The sequence below is a fragment of the Athene cunicularia genome, assembly GCF_003259725.1.
Source record: "Athene cunicularia isolate RWA chromosome 5 unlocalized genomic scaffold, athCun1 chr5_part1, whole genome shotgun sequence".
In the NCBI taxonomy this organism is placed as follows: Eukaryota; Metazoa; Chordata; class Aves; order Strigiformes; family Strigidae; genus Athene; species Athene cunicularia.
Genome location: NW_020799101.1, coordinates 37,806,814 through 37,814,459, shown reverse-complemented (window position 1 = coordinate 37,814,459; position 7,646 = coordinate 37,806,814). Strand labels below are relative to the sequence as shown.

At 48.8% G+C, this 7,646-nt stretch overlaps 1 protein-coding gene across 5 annotated transcripts in view; it reads left to right on the top strand.

The window, feature by feature from the left end:
• The first annotated feature begins 6,750 nt into the window (after positions 1 to 6,750).
• SLC8A3 (solute carrier family 8 member A3) overlaps positions 6,751 to 7,646 on the top strand; it is a 113,811-nt gene continuing 112,915 nt past the window's right edge. For 4 of the 5 annotated variants that reach the window (XM_026849578.1, XM_026849577.1, XM_026849574.1 and 1 more), the window contains exon 1: positions 6,751 to 7,294. The gene's annotated coding sequence lies outside the window, so the exon portion shown is untranslated. The remainder of the gene's footprint in view (positions 7,295 to 7,646) is intronic. The other variant, XM_026849579.1, reaches the window with a different exon arrangement.

The following is a 7,646-nucleotide window of genomic DNA, read 5'->3' as shown; positions in this document are numbered from 1 at the left end:
TGTGGTTAGGATTAGGGTACAGGTTAGGGTTAGGTTTAGGGTTAGGGTTATTGTTATTGTTAGGGTCATTTGGGTTAGGATTAGGGTTATGGCTATGCTTACGCCTAGTTTTAGGATTAGGGTTGGGGCCATTAGGGTTAGGCTTAGGGTTAGGTCCGTTAGGTTTAGGGTGACAGTTAGGTTTAGGTTCATTAGTGTTAGGGTTGGGGTTAGGGTTGGGGTTAGGTTTAGTTGTTAGGGTTATTAGGATTAGAGTTAGGGTTAGGTTTAGGATTAGGTTTATATTTAGGGTTAGGGCCATTATGTTTAGGGCTAGGGCCAACAGGGTTAGGGTTAGGGTTGGGGCGCCATTAGGGTTAGGGTTAGGATTAGGGTTAGGTTTAAGGCACCATTGGGGTTAGGGTTAGGGTTAGTGCATCATTAGGGTCAGGGTTATGGTTATGGTTAGGATTAGGTTTAGGGTTAGGGGTAGGGCGCAATTAGGGTTAGGGTTACAGTTATGGTTATGGTTACGGTTAGGATTAGGGTTAAGTTTAGGGTTAGGGGTTGGGTTTAGTGTTATTGTTACGGTCATTTGAGTTTGGGTTAGGGTTAGGGTTATGGTTCTGCTTAGGCTTAGTTTTACTATTAGGGTTTGGGCCAGTAGGGTTAGGGTTAGGGTTAGCACCTTTAGGGTTAGGGTGACGGTTAGGTTTAGGTTCATTAGTGTTAGGGTTGGGGTTAGGGTTAGGTTTTGGTGTTAGGGTTATTAGGGTTAGGGTTAGGTTTAGTGTTAGGTTTAGGGCCATTAGGTTTAGGGCTAAGGCCAACAGGGTTAGGGTTAGGGTCAGGGATAGGGTTTGGATTAGGGTTACGGTTAGGGGTTAGTGTTAGGCTTAGGTTTAGGGTTAGGGTTAATGTTAGGGTTAGAGTCATTAGTGTTAGGATTAGGGTCATTAGTGTTATGTTTAGTGCCATTAGGTTTAGGGTTAGTGTTAGGATTAGGGTTAGGTTCGTTAGGGTTAGTGTTAGGTTTAGGGTTAGGGTTATGGTCATTAGGGTTAGGGCTATTAGTGTTAGTTTTAGGGTTAGTTTTAGGGTTAGGGGTTAGGATTAGGGTTAGTATTCGGGTTAGGGTTAGGTTTAGGGTTAGGGGTTAGATTCAGGGTTAGGGTTAGGGTTACGGTTAGGAGTTAGGGGTTAGCATTTACGTTAGGTGTTAGGGGTTAGTTGTAGGGTTAGGGTGGCAGATGTGTGGAGTCCCAGCGGCAGGCCCCTTCCCAGGGAGATGGTCTCTGCCCTGCTGCCGCCACCAGAGCAGTCTGGGGTCAGACCCGGCACCAGGAACACTCATCCTGTATGTGTTTCCTGGGTCCTGCCAAACTGGAGATACACGCCACATGTATCCTAAAGACAGATGCCGCTCTTCAGTCCCTCCATGCACAAGCTGCTGGTTCTGTGCACAAGTCACTCCTTTAATTAAACTGTTAACTTTCATTAACAGCTGATGTTATTTTACCTTATAGTTCCTTTTTTTTCCCCTGATTTTTATAAACCAGGATCAGAGTCTCCTAAAGGGAAGCATGGCTTTCTGCTAACTGCTCAGGTGGAAGAGACAATCTGCCACTCTTCACATTGTCCCACATTTTTAAAGGAAAAGATACTATTGCATAGGAGACTTTTTTTTTTTTTTTTCATTTTTAGTAGGTCTCAGTTGTTTTACTAAGAAAATTATTACACTGACCTTAGGGGAACAGTAAAATCTTATTCTATCTTCATCCAGCTTTTAACGTTATCCCTGCTGGACTGTGCTATCGAGGTCTGTAGTTGTGCTGTCTGGTAACATCCCCTGAGCTCGAGGGCCTTCAGCTCTGGCACCTTGCATGCTCCAAATGGAGGCAAACCATAGCGTCAAACCTTGTTTGCAGCCCCCACAGACACTGCCATGAGGTTAAGGACAGGGGCACCCACAGCCACACCAACATTTTCTGCCCATGAGCTGAGCACCCCCAGCCCTGTGCTGGGTGCTGCTTGTGTAGGCTGGTGGCTGTGGGTCCATTGGCCACCTGGGCTGCAAAAATGGGTGGGAGAGTATGAGTTGCTGGTGCTGTGGAAGTTCCTTAGGAACTGGAAGCCAATACAGGGGACAGCATGCTCCTGCTACCTATATGCTGTCTGCAATAAAGATAACCCTAATCATTTTTTGTGATCAATAGCAGCACAATTTAGCCTGTTAGCAAGCACACTGGCCAGGGAATAGCTTGCCCAGGATTTGAAGGGACGTGCACAGAATGAAGGGGAAGAATTTGAGAGAGGTGTAAGAAAGCCAGCCTGTGCGCGGCACATGGCTGAAGCACCAGTTGTTGTTCTAGAATCGCTGTGAATCCTCCTCTATGAAGCACTGGCTTAGTTTTAGAAACATGGATTTATTTTTTTTTGTTCATGCTATTAGCCAGCACGTGGTACAGGAAGCACCAAAAAACCAATCTTGGTGCCAGTGTTTAACTGGGAAACCAGAGTGGTTGTGGTACAATTGATTTTTGTCTTTGCTGGGTTTCAAAATCATTGAAATATGAGCTTTTCCCATTGATTTTTGGAATTCAAAATTATTTTGGGAAGCTGTTACATAAAAAACGTTGGGAGGCAAATCCTCTTCTAGGGCTTTGTAAGACACGTATGAGAACCCATCTGAACCTGCTGATGTGTTTGCAGGCTTCTTGCCATGCTCATATCTGTGGCTGTCGTCTGTCATGCCAAACCTCCTCCTCTGAGGCCAGGCTCCTTGGTCCTCAGTGGGAGTGGGGAGACGAGCAGATCCAATACACTGCTGTAATCTGTCTCATGTTCTTGTTCTGCAGCTGAGAAAATGGGGCTATCGCCAGCAGTGCTGGTGCTGGTTGCTAATTACTAGTCACTGCAGTTGAAAGGGACCTTCTGGATATGCCCTTTGCCCTGGCACGTGCCCCAGTGCTGTAAGCAATAGAGTTCCATTGGTCTTCCCTGGAAAAAACTTATAAAACCCCTCCAAAAACATGTAAGCTAGTTTGTAAAAGAGTTGCTATTTAACTGTTTTTCTAAGATGCCAGAAAGAAGGAAAGCTGCAGAGCCCCTCAACCTGAGAAGGTCCCCCTGAACACCACTCATGGTTAGCATTTAAAATGCTGGGAAAATCCCCTTTGAATGAGTGCCTGTTTCCTCCCCAGGATGCACTGGTTTGCCAAGCCTTGCCCCAGAGTGTTTGTCCTGAGTGGGTACGCTCCACCGCAGATGTCCACTTTCTCCGCACCCTGTAGTGGTCAATCTATGGACCAACACAGTTTCTGAAGCCTATGCAAAAATGAAAATCTTTTGAATGAACATGTGTCCTTGATCCCACCATGATCAAAATCTGGTTTTGAAGTGTTCCCTCACTTCCCTTCATTGTCAGGTGGCTTCTCCAGAAAGTGTCACTTCTCATCAAAAGTTTTCATGGATTTGAGTTGCCCTGGACTCCCAATGACCAGCTGCTATCTTTAGGGCTTTTTTTTATTTTTGGGGGGTTTGTACTGAACACTGCGTTAAGTTCCTTTAGGTCCATGTTCACTTTTGCAGAATACCCTTGGTAAGCACAGATGTTTTTGTGGTATCAGTCATCTACATGTGGTCTTGTCTCTACATTGCTCTGCACTCAGTTGCGATGGTGAACGTGATCGCACAAAGAACTGCCCTTCCTTCTGAGCCAGACCTGAGGAACATGGCCTCTGACCCCAGACTAAACCTCCTGGGAAGCTCTGCTATGAGACCAGAGGATCTTATCACAGCCAACACCTGTCACAGCCACATCTGTGGATGAGAGAGATTAGACCCATGTTTCACTCCTTCCCGATCAGTGCGCAAAGGATACACAAAGAATGAACAATCCTTCATCCTTCCTTGTGCATCTGTGTCAGAAACCGATTTGCTAGGACCTGGAGAGGAATTGCCCAATGCTCATGGGAAGTGCATGAAGGGAGCATGGACAGTTCCACGTGTCTCGGGGCTTGTTTGATAGGATCTTGTGCACTGTTGAGGATGTGTGAGTAAAGCCCAGCTTGGCTCTCAGGGCCTCAGTCATGTTTGCAAAGTAGGCTTTTATGGGGGAAAAAATAAAGCACAAAATCTTACATTTTAACTGGGTTCATTTGCTCTGTAATCACGGATAGCCTTGAAGCGGCCTCCTACATCGTGGTTCCTTTCCTCTTTCCCCTGGAAAGTAATTTTTTCTCAGATTTGGAACTTCATTTCAAGGCTCTGTAGATGCATCATACTAATAAATGTCACATTATCCCATCTCTTCTGACATGAACGTGAGCAGGCACCTGATGAAAGCTGATGAGGGAGGAAATTTCATATACTCCCTCTTGTGATGAACAATTTCTGCCTGAGCTGAGCAACGTGAGACTGGGCCCATTTGAAAGGGAAGAAAAGAGGGAAATGCCTGGGAGCACTTCTAAAATGTATTAGGAATGATTTTATGTACTGCGTTGAGGAGATGAGGTGAAATGAAACATCTGTGTACAATGAAGAGCTCTGTCTGTCTTAAGTTACTGTCAGCTGTAAATTTGTGTGTTGCCCTCAGGGCTTGTTCCCACTGACGTTTGGACAGCCATCCCTCAACTCCAGACCTGCTCTCGCCAACCACTGAACACAGCTGGGTGGTTGGAGCTGCCTGATGAGGAGCCACCGGTTGGGAAGAGTTTCCCCCAGCTGGCCAGGGCGGTTTCCTTTGCTTGATGTTGGAGACGATTAGAGAGCTGTCAGCCTTGGGGTCTGTACTCCCTGACAGGGGTGTGAGGTTTGGAGGTGGTCACCTGGAGAGTGGGTGATGCTGGCCAGCACCAGCGTCCCTGCATCCACCTGGTCTGGGGTTTCAGCCATTGATGCTGCACTGTTAATTTTATGTTTCGATGTCAATAAGGGCTCTTCCACAGCTCTGATGAGACTGCTGGGCACTTTAATTCCTTGGGCCACACATGCACATCTGCCTGTGTGCCCCCAGGCACCGGGAAGCCCCTCCCCTCCCTGAAGTCGCACAAGAGCATCATCTAGGTGTGCAGCCCTGTGCAGGGCTGGCTGGCACCCTGAGCTCAGACACCTCGGCACACATTACATCTCGCCTTGTCCTCTGGCCCACATGCTTCCCATGCCACGTTCACCACCTTGCTTGGGTTATCTGGGGACAGCAGGAGGAGCAGGTGGCATTTGGGGAGATACAGGGCTGAGTCTGGGACCTGTGGGACGTTCTGCACTCTTCTGTGCCACCATCTCCTACTTGTTCACCCCACCTGGCACCAACTGTGTCCCCTTGTGACCTCCTCTGGCTGCCCTTCTGTTGCTGGGTTTCCGTTCCGTGCTCTAACTAGTAATGGTTAAGTAGCCAGACCAGAATTGGTAACTGCTTTTCCAGGTCTCTGGATCCCTTCTGTGCTGAGGTGTGGGGCCAGTGGCTAACCTGTGGAGCTGTAACCAGAATGTACCAGCTGACTTTCAGAGACTTGGTGGTCTGTGTTTTCCTGAGGAGCACCACAGCCCATTTGCAGCTTTCCACACCTGTTTTTGGCAGCATGAAGTAAGTGCAACTGTTTTCCATGTCAGCCTCCCAGTAACTGTTTTGCTGCTCTTTCCCCTTCCCAGTCTGTACATCTGCCTGTGCCTGGCCGAAGTAAAAGCTATTGTCCAGTGTAGGACTCGGGCTCAGATTTCTCGTGACAGTTTACACAGCTGCTTTTGACAGGGACGGTTTGCACTTGTGCATGTGCTTGGGTCTCACCAGAAAGCTTCTGCTCCTTTATCACCTCATGGGCTAGGAGGGGTCACTGGGGACAACAGAGTGGGGACAGCTTCTTTCTGGAGCATGAGACAGCCCACCCTTTGGTGGAATAGCTCCGTGTCAGGGATTGTTGCCTTGTAGTACATGGGCTTGTGGGTTCCTTAAAGAAGTGAGAAGCTATGCCAGAAGGTAAATCGCCTGGAGCACATGTCTGCTCGTAACTGCTGTGGCGAAAATAGAGGGGATCACAAGGAGAGACAAGCCTGTGTGCAAACATCATGATGTGTCTTGTGCAAGGCATAAAGCTACTGTCCTGTTCCATGGCCCTGGAAACCTGACCCTAGTCATCTTCTGCCAAAGTCAAATAGCAACTTTGGAGGCAATGTGTATTTTTTACCTTAAAATGACTTACTGTCTCACAACTTGTTATTTGACTTTGGTTAAAAAAGATGACTGGGTGGTTTCTGCAAGCACAGTCCAAAGCATACAATTTCAAATGTATACCAGGACCAACTCTGCCTGTGTAATTACATTGCCTATATTTAATCTCTCAGAAGTGTTTGGCAGATGCTTTATATTTCAGATATGCAATCAATATCTTCTCCTCCGAGGCTCAACTACCGTGTTCTTCCCCTCCCTTGCTTGAAATCACAAAGTCAAGTCAATATACCTGGAGGGTACAGGAGCGATTGCCACTCAGTGAGCGTATCTCTCTACCTATACATGCCCACGGAGATCTCATAGAGATGTGTGTGTGTTACATGCAAGACATGCTTTGCCTTTATTTATTTTGGAAGGGGTTTGCTCTGGCTTCGCCGTGCCTTGCTTTAAACGATCTGAAAATTCCCCCCTGGATTCAGAAGAATAAATATGCATGGCTTGTAATTCTGTTGCAGCTCTAGCTCCCAGCTGATAGGGTGACGTGGAGTTTGGAGGCTCGCAGATTGGCTTTTTGATTTGGCTTCTTGCTGCAGTTGTGCAAACCTCGCTGGCTCCCAGAAATCAGGCTCAGCGCTTTGCCGTGCGCTGTAATGCTGGGAAGCCTGGACCGAGCCCCGATGCTGTGAGAGCGGGAGCGGGGGAAGCCCAGCAGATTCAGTGGCAATCTGGGGTACAATCCATTTTCTCTTCCCCCCTCCCTCGACCCCCATTCATCTCCGTCCTCCTCATCCTCCTCCCCCTTCGCCAGATCTCCTTTCCCTCCCCAAACTCCACCGCACGGAGCTGAAGATCAAGGCTGGTGGATTTATCAACATTTTACCTCCACCCCCACCCCCTTTTCCAGATGCACCTCCCCGCTCACCCTGACAGCTGCAAAAGAGAGCACAGGTTTTGTAGCCAGCAAGGCAACTTGGACTGACATGCAAAGGCGAACCCCCCCGTCCCCGCACACACCGTCGGTGAATCACCGGGAGGTGCGATGAGCTCCCTTTAGGAACCGGAAGGATTTGTACTGGGGAGCCAGCGGAGCCCCCCCGCCTCCCCGCTCGACCCTCCAAAAAAAAGTCAGGAAAGCAACCAGAAGGGGTAAGTAAGAGGGTGCTCCCCCCCCCTGCTCCGTAGGAGACGCAAGGCTGGCGGTTAAGTTTCGAGTGGGGCTCCGTGCCTCGCGTGGGAAAGGCCGTGGAGCTGGGGGTGCTGGGGGTTGGGGGGCTCATCTCCCGAGTTGGGGGGTGCAGGGGATTTAACGCCGCCCGAGCACTGGGAGCTGCCTTCATTCGTGCTGTTTTCGCGGAGCCGCCGCGGCTCTGTGTGTGTGTGTGTGTGTGTGTGTTGGGGGGTGCGTGTGTGTGCGTGTGTGTGTGTGTGTGTGTGTGTGTTGGGGGGTGCGTGTGTGTGCGTGTGTGTGTGTGTGTGTGTTGGGGGGTGCGTGTGTGTG